This window comes from Canis lupus, chromosome 11, assembly GCF_011100685.1.
Source record: "Canis lupus familiaris isolate Mischka breed German Shepherd chromosome 11, alternate assembly UU_Cfam_GSD_1.0, whole genome shotgun sequence".
NCBI classification, from domain to species: domain Eukaryota; kingdom Metazoa; phylum Chordata; class Mammalia; order Carnivora; family Canidae; genus Canis; species Canis lupus.
Window position 1 is genome coordinate 23,117,805 of NC_049232.1, and position 20,915 is coordinate 23,138,719.

The window sequence follows — 20,915 nt, forward strand, 5'->3', positions numbered from 1 at the left end:
TCCTGGCTGTGAGTGCTGCCCATCCTTGGCTTATTCTACACCCGAGGTGGGTTTTTCTTCAGGCTTTCCCTGCAGCATGTCTGAGCTTGGGGCTGGATGCATGGTCAGGGAGGGAGCTGAAATGATGCAGGCCCATGAGTAACAGGGGATGGTGGCTTCTGAGCACCTAGGCTGGGAACCCATTTCTGAGATGGGAAAAAGGCACAGCTGCTCCAGAGTCCATCTTTCCCCCTGTTCTACCCCTGCTGCTGACCCCTGGATACTTCCCTCAGGGGCGGGCAATGACTTTCTCTCTGTGTCCTCACGCAGAGAGATATTGTTTTCAGGTGATGGAGTCCCCCCAAATGCAGACAATGGGCTGGGGGAGCACCCCTGGTCTCAATGGCCTTCCTAGCAGCACTACTGTGTTGGGCCATAACAGAGCCTGAGGCATTGGAAAAACCAGTAACATGGGGCCTTTACTTAAAATTTTGGTATTTTATTCATCGTGGACTTTGCCCTGGTTTCGATTTTACAAAATATTGCACGGAAGTACTTCTTATCTTGACTACTAGGTTTTTTGGTGCTTCCTTACATTTTGTGCCGTCCTCCCCTCCCTCTGATCCTGGCCCTGCTTCCAGGAGAGGGCCCTGGGATTCTTCATACCTACAGGAGCTCTCCCGCCGGCGTCTGGTCCTCTCTCCTGAGGAAGGAGAAGGGCAGTGTTCCTTGGGTGCCCAGGACAGGAGGGGCTGGTGACATGGCCACCTTGGCCTTTCTTAGGACCTGCCATGGCCACCAGCAGGCATGAGTGAGGGCTGAGCTGAGGAGGCCCCTAATGGCAAGGGTTACTCTTGGGTAGGCCCAGTCTAGCAAGCGAGTCCTCCCACTCCTTCTGGGGTCGGAGGCCCAGCCCCTGGCACACCTCGAAGCCCAGACCAAAGATGTCTTCCTCTTGGGGTGTGCAGGAGGCCCAGGCACGTGAGCTTCTAAGGCTGGGCGTGGGAGAGGAGGCTCTTGGAGGCTGGGGCCCGAGCAGCCATTCCCCGCAGCCAGGGGTGCCTCTTGGTGGCAGAGGAACCCTGTTGTGTCGCTGACGGCGAGCCGTGTTGGCAGGGCCTGGGCTCCCGGGCCTGATGCTCAGCACACTGTCAGCGCCCAGCAAATAATAAATAATAATAATATCTCTGGCATGTTAAGGGAGCCAGAGGAAGGAGACAACTCAGAAAACATGTGTTGTGTCTCGTGGCGGGTGCCAGGAGGCTGAAATCTGTTCCGCGCCTCTCTCTGGGCGGGGTCTGGGGAGCCGTCCCGCTCCCCCGCGGCTTGGCGTGGGAGGACGATGAGCGAGCAGCCGGGGCCTGTGCTGGGAACTGAGGGCTCAGGGAGAGTTGTCGGGGGTTGCCCTGGACTGTCATTAAAAAAAAAAAGCTCAAACTACCCTGAGATGTCTTCTGGCATTTGGGGATGATTGGGTGTGGGTTTACACCCTGAATCTACCCCTTCAGACAAGCCACTTGGCCTCCGAGGGCCTCCCCTTTCCCTCACCTCTAAGATGGGAAGTTTACGGTGGCTCGTAGGCCGGGGTAGACGAGGGGCTGGCGCCGGCTCCGTCAGCAGTGTCTTGGGTCCTCAGCGTGAGGCCTGAGTTTGGTCCTGCGCGGGGAGGTGCAAGGGGCTGGGTGCCTGGGTGGCTGGCACTAGCCCTGGGGCTGGGGAGGGCGCGGCAGCCCTCTGTGGGGGCACTTCACCCTCAGTGTGCTGCTGCCTGGTGCTGTTTGTCGACTGACTGTGGGACCCCGGAGCTCTTGGGGTGCAGAGGATGGAGGTTGTAGTACTCGGGGTGGGAGCCCGCTGGGGACTCAGCAGTGTGGGTGGCGTCCCCTTGGCGGCCCCCACACGTGACGCCTTCTGTGGGACCTGCCGCCTGGCCGCCCCCACGGCCCCATCCTGCCCTGGCCTGCCTGCTCGCGAGTGGAGGAGCCCGGGCAGGAGCGTGGGGAGCCCAGGCCCCTGGGGGAGGGCACCTGGCCGCGGCAGGGTCTCCCCGCCTCCTTGCTTCCAGAGGCTTTATGGCTCCTGTCCTCCCACTGCCCGCGTCTCCGGGGGCCGCTGTCGCGCTGGCCCCGCCGAGGGGCTCTCCCCGGCTGCACGCGTGGGTGAGGCCCACTGGCCGTCCCCCGGCCTGGCTCGGCGTGGTGCCCCCGGGCATGGGCCACTTGTCCAATGTTGCTGTTTAATTGGCCTCGCCCAGCCTCTGCCTGTTCCGACACCCTGTGATGACACGGGGGTGGCGGCGCCGGGGCTGTAATTACCGGGGCTGAGAGGCAAGAGTCTCCTGGTGCTGCCGCGGCCGCGGGCGGGAGCCCCGCCTGCTGTGTCCCCAGAGAGGAGCTGCTCCGTCCCACTCCCACTCGCCGAAGAGCCGCGGGGCTGCCCTGGCCCGCGTGGGTTTCCGGCCGCGGCCTCACGGGCGTCTCTCGCCGCGGCCGGGACTCGGGGCCGCCGGAGGGCCGGGGCAGGACAGGCACCCTGGGTGGTCTTGCCGGCCGGCCCAGGCGCCAGCTTGCGACCGCAGGGGTGCCCAGGAGGCCGGGGCGGGCCACGGCCAGTGCGTGGGGCTTTTCCCAGGATAAGTGCAGCGTTAGTGAAGCTGCCCGTGAATCCTGTGTGTGGGGAGACAGACCAGACTCAGCAGCAGGATTCTGGCTTCGCGGCCGGAGTCACCTTGTCTCAGGCAGTGATGGCTCGATGAACGGGATGAAGGCCGCCTCCAAATGCACCAATAGACATTTAGCATCTTGGTTGGGTGAGGGGACAGCATGTCCTCGGGGGTGGGTGCCTCACTGGGAGACGCGTGGGCAGCCTGCTGCCATGGGGATGCTTGGGGACCGGGCGATGGCCTGGGAAGGGATGCTCACCTTTGTCCAGGTATGTGAAGGGCACGTGTGAGGAGGAGGCGGCGGGTGACAGGTTTTCTATGGATGCATATGGATCGTCACAGCTGCTGATAATTAGACGACCTAGAATGGAGAGGACTGGGCTGCAGGGACTCAGGCCCCAGTGCTCAGGGTCCCTGGGAGGCAGAGGTGGGGCAGGTGCTGGAGACACATGAAGAGAACAGTTTTCACCTGGGGAGGGGCTCAGGTTTCTGTGCCTCGACACAGCACCCCTAGCCCCAAGGCTAGTCTCGGGTCTACCACTAACTGTCACCTACCCTCTGGGTGGGTCTGTCTCCTTCACTGTGCCTCTAGCCTTACTGCCTGGGACAGGGTGTGAGGCCCAGCTGCCTTTCTGATTTTGTCCCATGGGTGGTATAAAAGGGACATGGGGACTGGGGTGCAGATGGGGGCTCTGGGAACTGTCTGTGGGCACAGGGTGCAGGTATACTGGGCCAGAGTGCCACAGGGCCCCTGAGATCAGTGTTGGTAGATGAGACCCTTTCTCATAGGACTTCAGGTTCCCCAATGAGACTTTGGGACCCTCTGGCCTTGGGAATGTGACGTCCCAGTGTGTGTCTGTATCCCTGGGGCTGCTCTAGGGATCTGGGACTGTGAAAACTCCCTGAGGCTGCAGGGCTGGGTGGGGGCAGCAAGCCCTCCTCAGGTCTTCTCCTGGCTAGCTCCTGTGAGCAGTGGCATGGGCCACGCACACAGTAGGCTCTTCCTCGGTCAGCACACCCAGTGGGCCCAGCTAATGGCATAGCCCTGGCTGCAGATGGGTGAGCCTAATCTGTGGGAGCCAAAGATGAGCTTTTTGAGGGTCCCCTGGCCTTCTGGGCTTGCTCTGGGGCAAGGGGATGGGGTCCGGGCAGGGAAGAGGAACTAAAGCTCATAGGGGAGCATCAAAGGGCTGGTGCGAGGTTTATTGGGGCCTTTACTGCTCTAGTTTTCATTATTTACACCCTGTTGATTCTAGGAGCTCCCGTTAAACGTGTAATAAATATAAAAATATTTTACAGGCCAGTGAAAATTCCACAGCAAAAATAACTCTATAAAGAGGGATTTCGCCCCTCTCTGCCCGCTGCCGAGTTCTGTGTGGCATTGCTCTAAGCCCGGTGGCTGGCAGCAGGGCAATGAAGTGGCTGGGTTCCTGGGTCACGGGGGGCGTGGGCTGGGGGTTTAATTAGCCCCTTTACCAGCCCGTGAATGAAGTCGCTCCTCCCAGGCCAGGCCTGCCGGCTCTCGCAGGTGGTGGTGGGCGAGAGCCGCCCAAGAGCAGCCGCTGGAGGGCTGGGCCGTGGAAGCAAGGGGAGCACGGGAGGCGGGCCCTCCTGGACAGCTTGACATGGGGTCCTGGGTGGGGGGGCAGAGAGGGTGGGGCTGAGGAGACAGCATGGAGCAGGGACTTGGAGCCTGGGCTCTGTGTCCACACTGCTTGGTTCCAATCCCACCTCTACCCCCTGGTAGCTGTGTGACCTTGGACAGATGACAACCTCTCTGTGCCTCGTTTCCTCCTTTGTAAAATCCCACCCCCCACGACGGTTGTGAAGTACGTACCTGACCCATAGGAACGACTGAGAGATTATCTTATACTCCATAATTATTTTTGTTTTTTAATAAAAAGCAAGACAGTCACAGTTCCAGGCTTGTCAAACTAGGTACAGGGAGAAGGTATAGGGAGAAGGACTCCTGCCACTTCTGTGAGAGCCAGACTATCCAATGCAAGAGCCACTAGCCACAGGATGGCTATTGAGAGCTGGAAGGATAGCTGGTCCCAACTGAGGTGTGCCATGAGACATACCCAGGATTTCAAAAGCTCAGTATGAAAAAAATGCTCTAAAATATCTCATTAATAGTTTTTTAATATTGCTTGCATGTTGAAATGATATTCTCTATTATTTTGGGTTAAATAAAATGTATCATTACTTTTAATTTCATGTTTCTTTTTTTTTAAGAGTTTATTTATTTATTCATGAGAGATGCAGAGAGAGAGGCAGAGACACAGGCAGAGGGAGAAGCAGGCTTCATTCAGGGAGTCTGATGTGGGACTTGATCCCAGGACCCTGGGATCACAACTGGAGTCAAAGGCAGATGCTCAACCACTAAGCCACCCAGTTCCCCTACTTTTTTTTTTTTTTTTGATGTGGCTTTTAGGAAATTTAAAATTAAGTATGTGGTATGCATTGATGGCCTGTGTCATATGTCAGCTGGACAGCTCCTCCATCCTCTCAGAAGGACAGGCAGGCCAGAAGCCCTTGGACTCTCCTGCCCTGGCCGGTCCAGCCAGCACCGTTTTATAGGAAAGGACACCCAGGCACAAGAGGACAGCGGCCTCCCTGAAACCTCACAGTTGTTGGTGGCAAAGCTGTACCACACCTGCACACCCTTGCCTCTTTGCATCCCAGAGACACAGTGACACTTGGCATTCCTTCTTCCCTCCTTTGGTCGTGGAGAAGATTGGATCCGGGGACTTAATGACCACTGTGTGCTTGCAGGCTTGTTAAATGAGTCTGTGGCATTCAGTAAATTTCCTGACGTGTTAGGGATACGTCGCTTCCGCATGGGTATCGCAGGTGGCTCATCGCCTGATGGAGCACAGACTAGTGCTGCCTCTCAGAGATGTGGTGAGAAGGGACCTGTGCCTCCCTGTGGGCCCTATTGCTGCTTGGGCACGAGGTGGGATGGTCACAGAGAAGTTTCATGAACGCCGGTAAAACCTTGTATTTACTGTGTGCTGACAATTACCCCGCTTGCAACGTGCTCTGAACCTCACAGTGGACCCCAGAGAGCTCGGGACTAGAGCATCTGTACTTCAGAGGTGAGGAAATGGAGCCTCAGTGTGGTTAGTAGATGGCAGACCTGAGACTTGAACCCAGGTCTGCTTAGTTTCAAGGCCTGCGATTGGAATTCAGCTCATGATACATTGCTGTGTGCCTCGCACGCTCCCCTGCTGTCGGCCCCTTGTTCTCCCTGGTCTTTGTGGCTGCAGTGAGGGCAGGGCTGGACTGGATGCTGTCCTGGCGTCTCGGTGCAGATGCTGGAGTCAGCGGCTTTATTGCTTTTGCTGTGTGAGTGAATCACAGTAATAAGTCACTTGACCTCTCTGAGCCTTGTCTTCCTTCTCTGTAAAATGAGGAAAATAATAATGTATGCCTTCCAGAGCCAGTTACATGAAATGCTGTGCTCCTGGCACATGGTGGGCACTCAGAAAAGAAATGATCATGGCACGGTGATGATGCTGATGAGGTTAGCGATTTGGTGAGAACCATCCAGCATGGACATACTCCACTTTTCAAAAGTAGTCTTCGGAGTGAAGAGAGATGAGGATGTTCCTTGAACCCATTTTGGAAGTGTGTCTCGTGTTTGCTCTTCTCCCATCGGGTGGAGGGCCCACGTGGTCCAGAGTCACCCTAGGGTAGCTGGCCAGTGGGGCCTGAGGGTTGCTTTTGAGTACGGCTGTGGTCTCCTGGTGCCTACTGAGCCTTGGCTCTAAATACCTCAAATGGTGCTCACTCTCTTCCCCTCCCTTGTTTCTCTGCTGGGCTCCTGTGCTCATTCTGTCCTGCTTGAAGAGGGAGGGTGGGGGTCAGGACTGGACCACCCTCCCCACCCAGCGCTGCTCAGGGGGCTGGCCTCCATAGGAGCCCAGGCCAACAATGGCTGCAGAGGAGTGGCCCTGCAGTCAGGAGCTGGCCAGATGTGTCTCAAGGCATTTGCCACTTGTCACCTCCTTTGGTATGATCTACTGTCCTGATGGAGGAGATTAAGAGGGCCTGTTGTCCCATTTTGTAAATGAGGAAACTGAGGCTGAGGGTATATTCAGGGAGGAGTCTTCATTAGGAAACTCAGGACCCTTCCTTTTAGGCCAGCTGCTTCCTGGCTGGGCAGAGAACCAGGACTTGCCTGGATGCTTCCCTAATTCAGGATGACCCCACCTTGGGACTCTGGACCCTCTTCCTATAGGCTTTGGCCCATTCTGTTTGGACCTCCAGACCCCTGAACCTGTTCCCATTTGGAGGGGGACAATTTTTGGACTCTCCCAGGCCTGCCCTCTTTGCTTTCCCTGTCTCTGCCCATCCTATCTCTCAAAGGAGCCCTGGGTGGGAGCTGTTTGTGGAAACCGGGAATGGGGTGGTGAAGAGCAGTGGGGGCATCTTCATCCCTACCTGACAGTGGGGCCAACTCCCCGGCCCAAGTGTGCAGGGGAGAGAGGGTGGAGATGCCGGGCTTCCCATGGCCACCGCCTGAGACCAGCTGCCCGGCACAGGCCCTTTGGTGTTTGCAGCAGCAGTGACGGTGTTGGGGGGCTGGTGGGCAGCAGTACTTGGGGCTGGGCAGGAGCTGGGCTCTGGGCCGCCGCCTTTGCACACTGCTGCTCTTGGTATAAACTCCGAGAGGTGGGTGCTATTGTGATTCCCATTTTAGAGATGAGAACTCTGCGGCAGGGGAGTGGCAAGGAAGCAGTACCACTGCAGTTTGAAGCCCGGGTGGTCTGAGCCCAAACCAGGCTCCCTGTGCCAGGTGGCTCTGCCTGCCCCTGGGGTGCTGGGTGCTCTGCCTGCCCCTGGGGTGCTCTGCCTGCCCCCGGGGTGCTGGGTGCTCTGCCTGCCCCTGGGGTGCTGGGTGCTGGGTGCTCTGCCTGCTCCTGGGGTGCCGGGGGCTGCATCAGGCCTCATCGTGTAGCTTTGGGGCTGCTTTCCCAGCGCTCTGCCCTCCCCAGCACACCCAGCCACCCGCCGTCTCTGCTCCCTTGATGCCCCTGCCTTCCCTTGCCACACAGGAAAACGCATTGGGAAGCCAGTGATTAAAGGGATGCTGCTACAGGAACTTCCTTAAATCTGCTCCAAATCTATAGAAATGGTAAATTGTTCCCAAATTTTGATTCTTAGACTTGGCCACAGACTGGAGATGCAGATATGAGAATCAGAGCCTGCTAATGAGCCCCAGGGTGAAAGCCACGTGTGTGTTTTGAGCCGTGTGATGCACACTCCACTGTAACGCCTCCTCTTTTCCCTTTGAGCAGAGTTTACAGAAGGGACCATTTCACAGACGGGGACCCTGAGGCCCCGAGGAGATTATTTTATTGCTGTTGTTATGGTGGATGGAACGATGCTCCTCCACACTGTCCTGTGAATGGAGCTAATTCAGTGGTTCTAGACCACAGGCAAGTGGCTGCCAGCCCAGAGCTCCTGTCCCTGCTGTATCGTCTGCCAGAAGGGCCAGCTCTGGGGACACCGGTTTCTGGGGGAATGACTATTTTTTTTTTTAAGATTTTATTTATTTATTTATTTATTTATTTATTTATTTATTTATTTCATGAGAGATGCAGAGATAGAGGCAGAGACACAAGGCAGAGGGAGAAGCAGGCTTCATGCAGGGAGCCCGACGTGGGACTCGATCTCAGGACTCCAGGATCACACCTTGGGCTGAGGGCAGGCGCTAAACTGCTGAGCCACCCAGGGATCCCCTGAGAAGTACTGGTTTTGGGCCCTGGCAGGTCCCTGCCCCCGACCACAGTGACAGACAGCACAGATGCAGTGCCGAGACCTCAGCAGGGCTAGGAATGCGGAGCAGAGAGCCAGTGTCTCCAGGCTGCTGAGTTGGCGAGCACATCAAAGGCAGCGTGGACAAGGGCCTCAAGTAGGGCTTAGGGGCCGAGGGGTGTAGCCCCCTCAACGTGGGGGTTCTCCTTGCTTCAGGGACCTGGCTGCTGGTCCAGGGGCCCCTTGCTCAGACCTGCGGTGCAGGCTCTGCTGCTGTCGATCCTTTGGGCTGGTGGGTGGCAGGCCGACCGAGTTTGCTGGTGGGCGGGGAGGGATGTATGTCTGACCCTGTGTCTTCCTGTCCTCCTGCCTCCTGCTGCTTCTTGGCGGGGCAGGGGCAAGGCTGGGAGACCCCTCCCTTTGGCACGTCCCAGTTCCTACTGGTCTGACCTGCTTTGCTTCCTCCCCTCTGCTAATGCATTGGAACCACCCATCTCGGTTTGAGAGATTGTGCTTCTTCGGCTGCTGTGAGTCTTAGCCTCAAGTCCCTAACTCCCCACCTGGGCCAGATCCTGGGTGGGTGGCATCCCCACCTTTCCCTCTAGGCACATGGGCTGGGACTGGGGGCCGTTCTCAAGCACAGGGGTGAAATCGCTTACACAGGATGCTCCGTCCACAGTAACAGAAGCCTTTGCCGGCTTGTCTACCTGGGGGCACGCACCTTGGCAGGGGGACGCTCAGGAGGGGAAGCACGTGAGCTGCCCTGGGTTCCCTGAGGCTTGCTGTCCACTGTCTTTGGGACTTGACCGTAGGGTTTTCCAGATGTGGTTTGGGAGGCCCACACCCTGCCCATGGCAAGGAGTTGGAGGGTATGGGTGGTTAGCTTACAGTAGGAGCCATGCCTCTTGGGCTGTGTCTCCCCCACAGGGGCCCCGTGAACCCATTTTGGCTCTGCCTCCCCCATCACAGCTGGTGGCTTACTCTGCCCACATGACTTGGCCTTGGCTGCAGAGAGGATGGCAGCTGAAGTATATGGCCATCTTTTGGGGTCATGACCACCAAGCAAGAAGGCCCGAACTGAGGAAGAGTGGCCGGTGCTGGGGCTACTCAGAAGCCTGGTGCCTTCTGTGCTAGAAGGCTGTCCTGGTCATGAGGTATTGTGGAAGTAGACTCAGAGTCTTACACGGATTGTGGCTGTTGAACAGCTGTCCATCTCCTCCTCCTCTTGGGGCCACACTCAGCTCTGGCCTCTCCGCTTTTGGGATGCAGATTTGGCCTCCTTGGCCTGTGGCAGGCAGTGCTTAATCTCTCCTTTGTGTCGTCACAGGCTGGGGTGAGAGCTCAAGGGAGAGGAGGGTACCTAGGTGATGTAATTAAGCTGCACACTTGGCACAGAAACCTGACTTTAATGTGTGTATCCCATTTGTTGGCTGTTCTAGGCTGTTGTCCCCAGCCCAGGCCCAGGGACTCATTACAGGTGTGGGCTCTGGGGTGGTTCATTACAGGTGTGGGCTCTGGGGTGGTTCAGCCAGTCCCTGGCTGGGCTGGGTTGTGCCTGCCTCTGGCCTCCATAATGGCTCTGCTGTGACAGGCAGGTCAGAGGCCTGGGGACTGCCCTGCAGAGGGGCCTGGCAGCCGGCGCGAGGGGCCCCTCGCTGGAGGAGGTGTCTGGGTTCTCCCACGTGCTACTGGTTGGCCTGGTGCATGGAGGAGAGGCAAAGATGGAGCTGGGAGAGAGCTCCTGCCAGGGCTCTCTGGAGGACGTGAGGAAGAGCATTCTGGAGATGTGGGCCCTGCGGTGTGGTCCCCAGAAGTGGCTGTGAAGCTCTTGGTATCTGGTGCATCTGACTGTCTCCGTTTGGGGCTTTGTGTCCTGGTCCTTTGTTTGTGGAGGGGAGTCCGTTCCTCCCCAGAGGCCGATGCAGACGGGCTTGACCATCACACTTGACAGTGTATCATAGAGGAAGAGCCCACCTGGCTCTGGTCAGGGTGAATGTCAGGAGCAGACGTGGACTCTGGCTGGACAGACAGGCGTGGATGGAGTGTTCACACGCATGTCCACGGGCAGCCCAGCAACCCTGAGGGCACACAGTGCACCAAGGAAAGCTCCTCTTGCTTCCAGAGTTGGTTTTGGATGAATATATTCACTGTGACTTGTATTACATTCTACCCCCCTTACTGTTTGACTCGCCTTAGATTTTATAATAGATTTGAGGGATGGCTTGCCTGATGAATGAATTTGTTTTTTCCTCCAGGAGCTTCCTCTCCTACCCCCCCCCCCAAAAAAACCCCCCAAGAAGTTTCCAGCATTGTTTCCGTTAGCCCCCACGTGCTCCTGGAGTGGAGGATAGGAAATACTACTTGGAGAGGCCAGGGTAGCCTCTGCACTGGCACTGCCCCTCCAGAAAAGCGCTGGAGCAAATAACAGCTAACATTACTGAGAGCCAGACTGTGCTAGAATCTCCTGGACCCTCAATGTTCACTATTTTAATCCTTAGACAACCTCTTGGGTTATGGGCTATGAGGAAAGCTATTTATGGGTGAGGAGGCTGAGGCACGGAGTGGGTAAGTGACATCTTCAGATCATACAGTGACCAGATGACAGTCTGGGATTGGGCGGTGGGCTGTCAGCTGTCAGACACTCTCTGCAAGCAAGGGCTCACCACATCCTCACCTGGCTTATCCTGGCTATCTGAGCTGCACAGGGAGTGCCTCGGGGCCAGACTTTGGCAGTGTCTACTAGGATGGTTTTGGTGGAAGGCCCAAGTGGACCCCTGCTTGGTCTCTACAACTTACCCTGCGATGTGCCTGATGGCCAGGCCCAGCTCTCCTGTTCCAATCAACTCCTGGCTCCGTGTCTCATGTAGATTCAGGCACAGTAGGATAGTTATCTATTCTGAGAAAGGCATTAGTGTAGAAACTAACTCTGCCTTAAAAATATGAACCCACATCTGTGAATGAACCTATAAAAATATGGGCCTGCATCCCTGAATGCCTCAGCTGGGGTGGGCAGGCTCTGGGTTGGGACCTGGGATCCTGGAGATAAGCGGAGGGTCTTATTCAGTCCATCTGCTCCACTGGACCCAGCCCAGAGCTGCTTTCGGTCTCCATAAACACTTGTTTCTAGATGTTTATTTTGGGGTTTAATGAAAAACAAACTGGATAATTCCTGCACCTGTACAGGGGTCACATTCTCAGGGTCCTTTGGTGGGCAGGTCCCCTTCATCCTCACAGTGGTCCGCTGAGAATATCCCCACCCACACATCCCTCACCAGCCCATGCTGCTTCGCCTGGTCTCTACCTTTGCACATGCTGTTCCCTGTGCCTGGACTGGCCTCCCTTCCCCCTCCTCCTTGGGCCTGGCCTGGCTGACACCTACTTGGTCGTCCAGGCTCACCTGGGATGTCTCCTTTTCTAGGGCTGTTCCCAGATCCCCACTAAGTTGGGCAGGGGCCCTCCCCAGGGCCTTCCAGGAATCAGTGATCACTGTGCAAAGCAAGCGACTGGGCAGTTCCATCTCCCTTGGTGACAGGACTGTCTTTGCTTCCCTGCTGGATCCCCAGCATGTCATAGGATCATAATAATGAGCAGCTGTAACAATAATACTGATAATAAGCACTTCAGGAACGCCATTTCCATGCCAGGCGCCGTTGTTGGCATTTGACAGGTGTTTACTGATTGACTGCTCACATCAGCCCTGGGAGGCAGGTCCTCTTCTCTCTAGTTGGCACCTAAGCAAATGGGCACAACTGTCTACCTGACCCATGGTTATACAACTAGTAAGGACCTGAGCTGGGATCCTCACCCGGCAGTCTGCTGTGGGGGCCACTCTTAAGCCCCATGTCAGGCTTTCTCCCATGGGCAGCATCAATGCTGGATCAATATCTAGTCACTCATCAATAGTTTTGTCCTCCTCTCCAGATATAGACTGAAGCTACAGAGGGAAGGGGTATGGCTAAGGCTATGTGTTGGCAGTGAGCAGCGGGGCCACTCCAGCCCACGCTACACCACGTATTCCTTGAGGATGGGGACTTGGACCACTTTGTCCTTGCATGTGTCACCAGCTTCTAGCTTGGAGCCAGGGGTGTAGAAGGTGTTCATCTCTGAGAATGACATCCTGTGAGTCTTCTGCACCTATCATTTACACCCGCAATCCCAGTACTGGGATGTGGGCCTCTCGACCAGGAGCCCTTGTGAATCGCAATTTGGGGTGATGGCTGTTGGATGGCTGTGGCATTAGCGGGCAGGCAAGGGCAGTGGTGTGGGGGTAGGAGGCCAAGGGAGGGCCTACGCTCCTGCTTCCTGGCCTTGTGGGGGGGCTTTCCTTCTGCCTGGCGGAGTTCACTCTTGTCTGGGAGCAGGGCTGTCTGGGAGTGCCTCCCCGCAGAGATCTGGGATGGAGACTCCCAGAGTCCCCCCTGTGCGGGAAAGGAAGGTAAAGTTTTGTTTCCCATGAGCTCCTTGTGGGCCCGGAGGCCCCTCCTGCCAGTGGTGAGCAAACACGGGCACTGCAGGTAGAAGCAGTGGCGTTGCCTTTTGTTGGGCACACCTGGCTCAAACATCTCCCTAGATGGGAGTGACTCTGTCCGTCCCTCCCCCCTGCATAGCAGCACGGAGTCGGTTCAGACATTCTCATTTGGGCTCTGACAGCTGTGTCAGCTTCTGGCCTCACTCAGAGGCAAAAGGCACGTCGGAGATGAGGTTTAAACCTGTTGCCAGCCGCCTCCCTGCCTGTCCGAGTTCTCCTGCCCTGGCCCTAGCTGCAAGTCTGTTCTGCTTGCCTTAGCGCCAGGGTCCAGGCCCGGCTCATCATGTGTTTCTCGATAGCCCCTAGACACAGAATAACCTCCCATGTCATGCACCCTTTTCTCCAGAGAAGTCCAGAGCTTCTTTAAATAGGTGTTGAGAAATTAGTGTCCCTGGATTAAGTTATTATACTAAGTGCCCGGATAGGGGACACTGACCACGGCTAGCTTGCATTTCCTCATTGTTTGTGGTGAGGTCAGCAGCAAGCCAGAAAAAGGGCAGATCAAAGGTTGTTCTTGCTGGTCCTTGAGCCTGGAATTGAGAAATCCATCATTAGGCTGTTTGGTAAAATTATTTTCGATAATTCTCTTTTGTACTAATAAGTCACGTCACCTGCTGAAAACTCAAGCTTTGCTCACCTTAGGCTTGTTACTACAATAATAATTAGAGGTATCTCGTCCTCTTTGTAAACTAGCAGCACAATGGCTGTTAAATAAAAAAGGGAGCTATAATTTATTTTAAGATTCAGGGATTTTGTATGTGCAAGTAGGCAGCAATTATGGAACAAATACTATAATTATAATCACTTTGGCGAAGTCAACGAGGTGGTAACTGGCTGAGATGTGTTTTCTGGTTAGAAAATACATTATCTCAGTTCTGAGCAAAGTGTATTAGCCCTCCTGTCCCTGGATTCTTGGGAGCTGAATCAGAAAACGAATAAAAGCTTGGAAAAGCTCTATCTCCACCTGATTTGCCCAGGGAGGAATGGGGCTGACTCTTCTGCAGATGAGCAGGGATGTTCTTTCAAATGTCAGGCAGGTGAGGGGCTCAGGCTGAAAGACACCCTTCCTGTGCCGCACGAGAGAGGCAGTTGTGAAGCCTGCCCCTATCCCCTTGAACAAGCTGAATTCTGTCCCCGAGTGTCTAGAGCTGTCCTGAGTTGGAGCCTCCTTTGGGACCTGCCAGACCAGAGCTTCTGCTGGTGATACATGCCTAGGAGAGCACAGCACCCCTTTCTTGTCTCCCCTATTATAGGAACATACCCTGGAACCCACAGTTAGATCCCACAAATGAACTCATCTTTATCTGCTGATGTGTTTTTCTAAGAGATAATTTTTAACTCTTGAGCACAGCTTTCTTGAGAGCATCACTGAAACATCTCAGAACTTGCTAGATGTTTTGAGACCTCTTTGGATTCTTGGTAGGTGGTCTGATGCTCCAAGTTTCCCCACAGCTGGATGGTAAGGAGTTCAGAAATGTTGAAGATAGGCCGACATCTGACCTCTCTGGAGTAACTCAGGGACAGAAGATAGGACCCCATGTTGTAATTTGTAGGTCACTTTTCTCAGTCTAGAACTAACTTTAGGATCATGTGGCCCTTTTGATAGATACATTGATTGGAGCCACAGTTTACATTTTTGAGAAAAATCAGACTCTTGACAAAAGTGTGCAGTTAAAAGGATTTTACCACCTGGATTGGGAAACAGATCAGCAAAAGCAAAATCCCTTACTAAAAGCCATAATTGATGCACCTGGATGGCTCAGTCAGTTGCATGTCTGACTCTTGGTTTCTGCTCAGGTCATGATCTCAGGGTTGTGGGATAGGGCCTTGCTTTGGGCTCCACGCTTAATGGGAGTCTGCTTGCAATTCTCTGCCTCTCCTTCTCCCTCTGCCTGTCACCCCACCTGCATAAGTGTGCTTGCTCTCTCTCTCAAATAGATAAATAAAAAATATATATAAAAAAATGTGAGTTCCATGAGGTTAAGGATATGCCTGTTCTGTTTTGTTCCTTGCTGCTTCTCTAACTACTGAAACAGCATTTAGATCATGTAGATGTTTACTAACTAAGAATGAATCTCCTCAAGAATAATTGGGCTTAGGATGCCTGGTTGGCTCAGTGGTTGAGCGTCTGCCATCGACTTGGTGTGATCCTGGGATCTGGGATCGAGTCCCACATTGGGCTCCTGCAGGGAGCCTGCTTCTCGCTCTGCCTGTGTCTCTGCCTCTCTCTCTCTCTCTCTCTCTCTATGTCTCAAATAAATAAATAAATAAATAAATAAATAAATAAATATTTAAAAAGTAAAAAAAAAAAAAAAAGAATAATTGGACTTGCTTAAGTCTTTCCCGTCAGAATGAGACATGGATGTATCTTTATGGTTATGGCCCAAGCTCTCTTGGAAAATACTTCCCTTTTGGGGACAGAGAAAAGATCAATGGACCTGTTCTCTCAAGGAGACCTACCTAGTCTTGTTGCTCAGGAACTCACGGAAGCAACAAGTGTTGATTTTTAAGGGTGTTGATTTACTGAGAGCTGTGTTGTAGATTTTTGTTAACACTTTCCAGTCTGTTTGGGTAGCATTAACTTTAGCCAGATTTTGTACATTAGTCATGTGTGTGTGTCTGTATTTATTTATGTGCCTAAATAGCAAAGATCAATATATACTGAGAATTTAAGGCGTAATGTATAAGTATCATAGTGGGATGTATTCTACTGTTTGCTCATCTGAGCTCATGTCAAATATGTAACTAAGTAAATGTACCTCATTTTCAGGGACACAGATGGGGCTTGCCTGGTGTTTATTGCCGTGTAAAATCAAAGGCTCTGAATCATACTCCTGAATCCAGGGTATGGTGGGTGCGTGCCGCTGAATCTGTCTTGTCCCTTGGGACCAGTGCTCTGAGGCTGCAAGTGGGTATGTGTGCATTTTTCTTTTTTCTCAGTGGACATCTAGAAAAGAATTCCTGTTTGAGGGTTAAGTAACTGGCTTGGAGGGCAGCTTGTCGCTAGTTGGTAGCTGCTGACCTTCCAGCTTTGGTTGGGTTGATCCGATTAAAAGAAAACCTAACACATCCCCTCGGTCACTAGGGCCCTATTCCTTTCCCTCTAAATGCTCAGGGTTGCATCCTCATGAGTATGGCTGTTGTGGGTCTGATCTAGGGGAAAGAGGTGGCCACAGGCCGGAAGGCCCTGCAGTGACAGACGCTGCCTGCAGCAGGCCCAGCTCGGGTGGTGTGTACACAGCAGGGGTTCGGGCCCAGGTGAGTCAGCGCCAGCCTGGGAAATGCACGGGTGATGATGGATGGCCGTGGTGCTCGGATGCACCCCTGACACTATTTGCACAAACAGGGAACTCAAAAGAATGGGGTTTTCATGAGCTTATATAAGTTAGTTGGCAATGCACGGCGCCCCAGCTGTGTGGCATGACAGGACAGAGCTTTGCGTTCCTGTTCCGAAACAGGTGACTTTAAGAACCAGTTTGCCTATGTCAGGACTTGAAATGGTTTACTCTGCTGTCGTTAACCCTCCCCCACTTTTCTCTTTGCCTTTCTCTTTGTAAAAACTTTCTTTGCAAAGGGATTCTTACAACGGGGACAGTAGGGCTACTGTTGCTTCCCGCAGCCGCCCAAGGGGTTTGCTTTTCTTTGGGACTCTGACTTCCTTGAAAGATGCATCAGGGAGGGGACAGCAGGTGTGTATGGCTGAGTAGAGGGTGGAGAGGGGGGTGGGTGCAGGGGTAGGGGTGGGGTTGGTTGAAAACCCACCTCAGCACATTCCTGGGGGCATCTCCAGATTTTTGTCTTAGCTCTGTGAGAGTCAGGCACCAACTCAATGAGGAATGACCTCACACTCACACGTACTATACCAGTTTGCTCCTTTTGTTGGCCCTATTGTGAGGTAGCTAGGACAGGAGTTATCATCATCTATAGAAGATAATAGCATTGGGGTGCCTAAGTGGCTCAGCTGGTTGAGCCTCTGACTTTTAATTTTGGCTCAGGTCATGATCTCTGGGTCATGAGATCGATCTCCGCAGCAGGGAGTCTGCTGCTTTCCTCCTCCGTCTCTCTCTGTCCCTCCCCCTGCTCATGCTACTCTCTCTCTCTCTCTCTCTCTCTCATAAGTGAATCTTAAAGAAAAAAGATAGGGGCACCCGGGTGGCTCAGTCGGTTAAGCATCTGCCTTTGACTCAGGTCATGATCTCAGGGTCCTGTGATCGAGCCCCACATTGAGCTCTCTGTTCAGCGAGGAGCCTGCTCTCCCTCCCCCTCTGGCCCTCTCCTCCACTCATGCATAAGCTCTCTCTCTCTCTCTCTCTCTCAAATAAATAAATAAAATCTTTTAAAAAAAGATAATAGCATCAGAGAGGGGATGTGGCCCTTGCAAGGCGTCCCCCCCCCCCCCCCCCCCCGCCACATGCCAGAATAAGGCTAGCCTGCAACCTTGATACGGTGGCTTTGGTGCCATGCTCTGTTCCCAGGCAGGGGTTAGCCCCCTGACCTTCTGGCCTCCTGCAGGCTTGATGGCACAGGAAGACAGGGACTCTTGAGATGGGGAGCCTGTATTTCAAGACCGCATCAAAATGTGGGCACTACACTTTGTCAAAGGTGGGGCACCATTCCTTTTTTCAGTGCTGGGGGGACATTCTGGGAGCGTTACAGCCTCACTGCTTCCCATGATGGAGTCATTTCATCACTACTGAGATTATGGAGGCTATGAGTTTTATACAGAGGGAAGCATCTCCTGTAAACCTTCGCTCTAGCTTTAGCATTTATTTATAAGACTAAAGTTCTTGTCCTTATTAAAAAGCAGTACATGATTATGATAGAAAGGTAATACAAAGGAAAAATGTTTAATAATATCACCATCTTGATACAAAACACATAACTGGATCATGCTGACTATATGTTTTTGTGACAAAGATTTTCCTCTTACTGTATTGTGCACATGCATGGATCTTGGTGGGTATAACTGAACATCTTCCCAGGGCCTGCAGCTCCTGTGCACCTTGGTTGGAACCGTACTTTGTAGATGGATATGTAGGCTGCTTCTTCCTTTCTTCTTGCTCCATGTGGGTGAACATCATCAGGGGATCTCTGCTCATACGTATTATTCAACAAATACTGGTAGAGAGCAAGGCACATTTTTCTTGGGATAAATTCTTAGAAGTGGATTTTCTGGCTTGAATCATGTGGGTGCTTTTCAAGTTACCACACTCATGGTTAAAGTTTAAAGAGTGCGGGAAGGAATATAGTAAAAATGTGAAAACCATCAACCTCGGCTCTAAAATAACCTCTGTTAATAGTTCTTAGGGACTCCTCCAGAAGTTGTGTGTGTGCATATGTGTGCCTTTTAAACAGAATTTATTTGTAACTTTCTTTTTTTTAAGATTTTGTTTATTTTTGTATTTACTTGAGGGGGTGTGGATGAGTGGAGGGGAAGGGGAGAGGGAGAGGAAGAAGCAGACTCCCTGCTGAGCTAGGAGCCTGATGCAGGGCTGGATCCCAGGACCCTGAGATCATGACCTAAGTGGAAGGCAGATGCTTAACTGACTGAGCCACCCAGTGCCTCTGATTCATGACTTTCATAACAGCGTGAACAGTGATTATTCTTCTTAATAGAGTGTTCTGGGCAGCTTCCTACATCAGCATGACACAACTTCATGGTAGAGCTGTATCATGCTTTAAAAAAAGTGGCAGAAAATGCTGTAGTGAACATCCTTATGTCTTGATTCAGTTGTACAGGTGTCACTGTAGGAAACGCTTGGAATAGAACCGCTGAGTTGGAGAGTTTTGCCCATTGAAAATGTTTACAGCTTTTGCTAAGTCAGTGTGGGTGTTTGAATGGTCACACGTTTTACTGATTATTTTACAGAAAGGCTCTGTTTACACTCTTAACAGCAGTGGTTGAGAATGTCTGCTTCCTGACCTCTTCTACTCACTTTGTGGATTATCAATTTTAAAAGTGTCTATTTATTTGGTAAAATAAAAAAGAAGGGATTCAGTATGTATACATTAATTTACATTCCTCTGTTATTAGTATGGAGTCCTCCCACTAGTTGGGATAGTGCTTTGGAGCTGACATTTATTATTATTATTATATTATTATTATTATTATTTTATTTTTATTTTATTTTTTTAGAGGCTGAATTCATTTCCTAATTGGGTAACGGCGGGCAAGTTAGATCGAACCCTAGAATACTTATCTGCAAAATGAGGATAATAATACCTATCTCTCAGAATTGTGGAGCCTTTCTGACCAGCTTTGTCTCTCTTGGGAGATTGCCTTTTGCAGGCCAAGGAAGCATCCCCACTTCCTCGTGTGTGCCTGTGGAAGGCTGTTCTGGTAAGAGCCCTCTGCCTTTCTGGTAAGGGACCTTCTGGTGTATTTTTACCCAAAATTGCCATCCTTTCAAGTTGTCAGCTCCTCTACTCACTCCCACACCCTCCCTGACCATTCTACTCCTCTTGTGCCTGAGGCCACAGGGTAGCTTCAGCTCTGGCTGGTTTTGAAGGAGGTGTGGCCTGTGAGCTGTCCTGCTAGAAGGCAGATCTTAGGACCCCTCTCTAAACCTTGGTTAGGGATTGGTTGAGCACCTACAGGCACCAGACACTGTGTTGGCTACTTCGCATGACTCATTCCAATGAATTTGCCAGTGGGCATCATTATCCTGGCTTGAAGAGGGTTAGAGTGGCTCAAGGCCTTTCCCCAAGTCAGACAGTGTCAGCAGTAGAGCCCAGAGTTGGCTGAGTCGCACTGGCCTGTGTTCTTGTTGTCATTTCATGCTGCTGAAGACTGGGGGTTCCCTAACCCATACCTATTAGGAGTTTGGAACCTTATCTCCAAGTGAAGCTCTGTTAGTGAAGATTGGAAGGGTGCTTGGGGCTCCATGCAGGCTGCAAGAGATGGCTTTCAGGCACCAGAGAACATCCTCACTTCATGTGGCAGTGACTGTCACACTGGCCTCACTAGATTCAGGCCAGCTGGGTCCCTCTCCTGGTCCTGGCCAAATGTCACAAAGAGTCTCTAGTGTGTAGTCACATTGTACCAGGGAGATTGAGAGTCCTGCCTCCATAGAGCTGACTGTAGGGCTTGTGCTATTTATTATTGAGTGTGGCTAAGGCTCCCAACTCAGGAAGTGGGAGAAGGATTTACCTGCAGGTTCCCAACTTCCTGGGCAGTCCATTTGTAGCCTGGGTTGATTGTCTCACACATCCTTCTATATCCTCTGGGTGACATTTTATTTCTAAAAGTGAAAACAAGTTTTAATAAACCATTTTAGTATTTATTTTTCTTATTTCTTTTTAATACATTAAATTTTTAAAAATTTATTCATGATAGACACACACACACACACACACACACACACACAGAGGCAGAGACACAGGCAGAGGGAGAAGCAGGCTCCATGCCAGGAGCCCGACACAGGACTCAATCCCAGATTCCAGTACCATGCCCTGGCCCAAAGGCAGGCGCCAAACCACTGAGCCACCCAGGGATCCCCTCTTTTAAATACATTTTTAAAAAGGTTTATTTTTATTTGTTTTAGAGGGAGGTCAGGGTGGGGACAGAAGGAAAGGAAGAGAGAGTCCTAAGTAGACTGTATGCTGAGCATGGAGCCAGAGGGGGTGCTCAGTCTTATGACTCTGAGATCATGACCTGAACTGAAACCAAGAGTTAGATGTTTAACCAACTGTGCCACCCAAGAGCCCCTTATTTTTTTCTTGTTTCTAAGTCCTTGTTTATTTTCTGCTGATTCTTACGATTAGAGTCCAACTACTACAGTACATACCATATTCAGGTGCTTAATAAGTATTTGAATAACAAATGAATGTAATATAGGAAATGTCAATGCCTTGGTCTATCTTCCAGAAATAAATATAATAGCTGGCTAAATGAAGCGTCACCATTCTCTCTCTCTCTCTCTCTCTCTCTCACACACACACACACACACACACTTGTTACTTACAGAAATGGGCCCATATGAT

At 52.3% G+C, this 20,915-nt stretch overlaps 2 long non-coding RNA genes across 3 annotated transcripts in view; one reads left to right on the plus strand and one right to left on the minus strand.

Annotated features, from left to right (window-relative positions):
• The window catches only part of LOC119876800, a 300,097-nt gene that overhangs the window by 23,998 nt on the left and 255,184 nt on the right, over window positions 1-20,915 (plus strand). Inside the window, exons 1-2 of one of the 2 annotated variants that reach the window (XR_005366695.1) lie at window positions 9,799-9,881; window positions 15,703-15,844. The exons of the other annotated variant lie outside the window; for it this stretch is intronic. This is a non-coding gene — a long non-coding RNA (uncharacterized LOC119876800). Of the gene's footprint in view, window positions 1-9,798; window positions 9,882-15,702; window positions 15,845-20,915 lie in introns of those variants that run through there. 2 annotated transcript variants of the gene reach the window in all.
• LOC119873894 lies at window positions 482-9,660 on the minus strand. The gene is made up of 4 exons (XR_005366703.1): window positions 9,386-9,660; window positions 2,901-3,002; window positions 1,528-1,635; window positions 482-682 (listed from the first exon to the last, which is right to left on the minus strand). It is a non-coding gene; the product is annotated as an uncharacterized LOC119873894 (long non-coding RNA).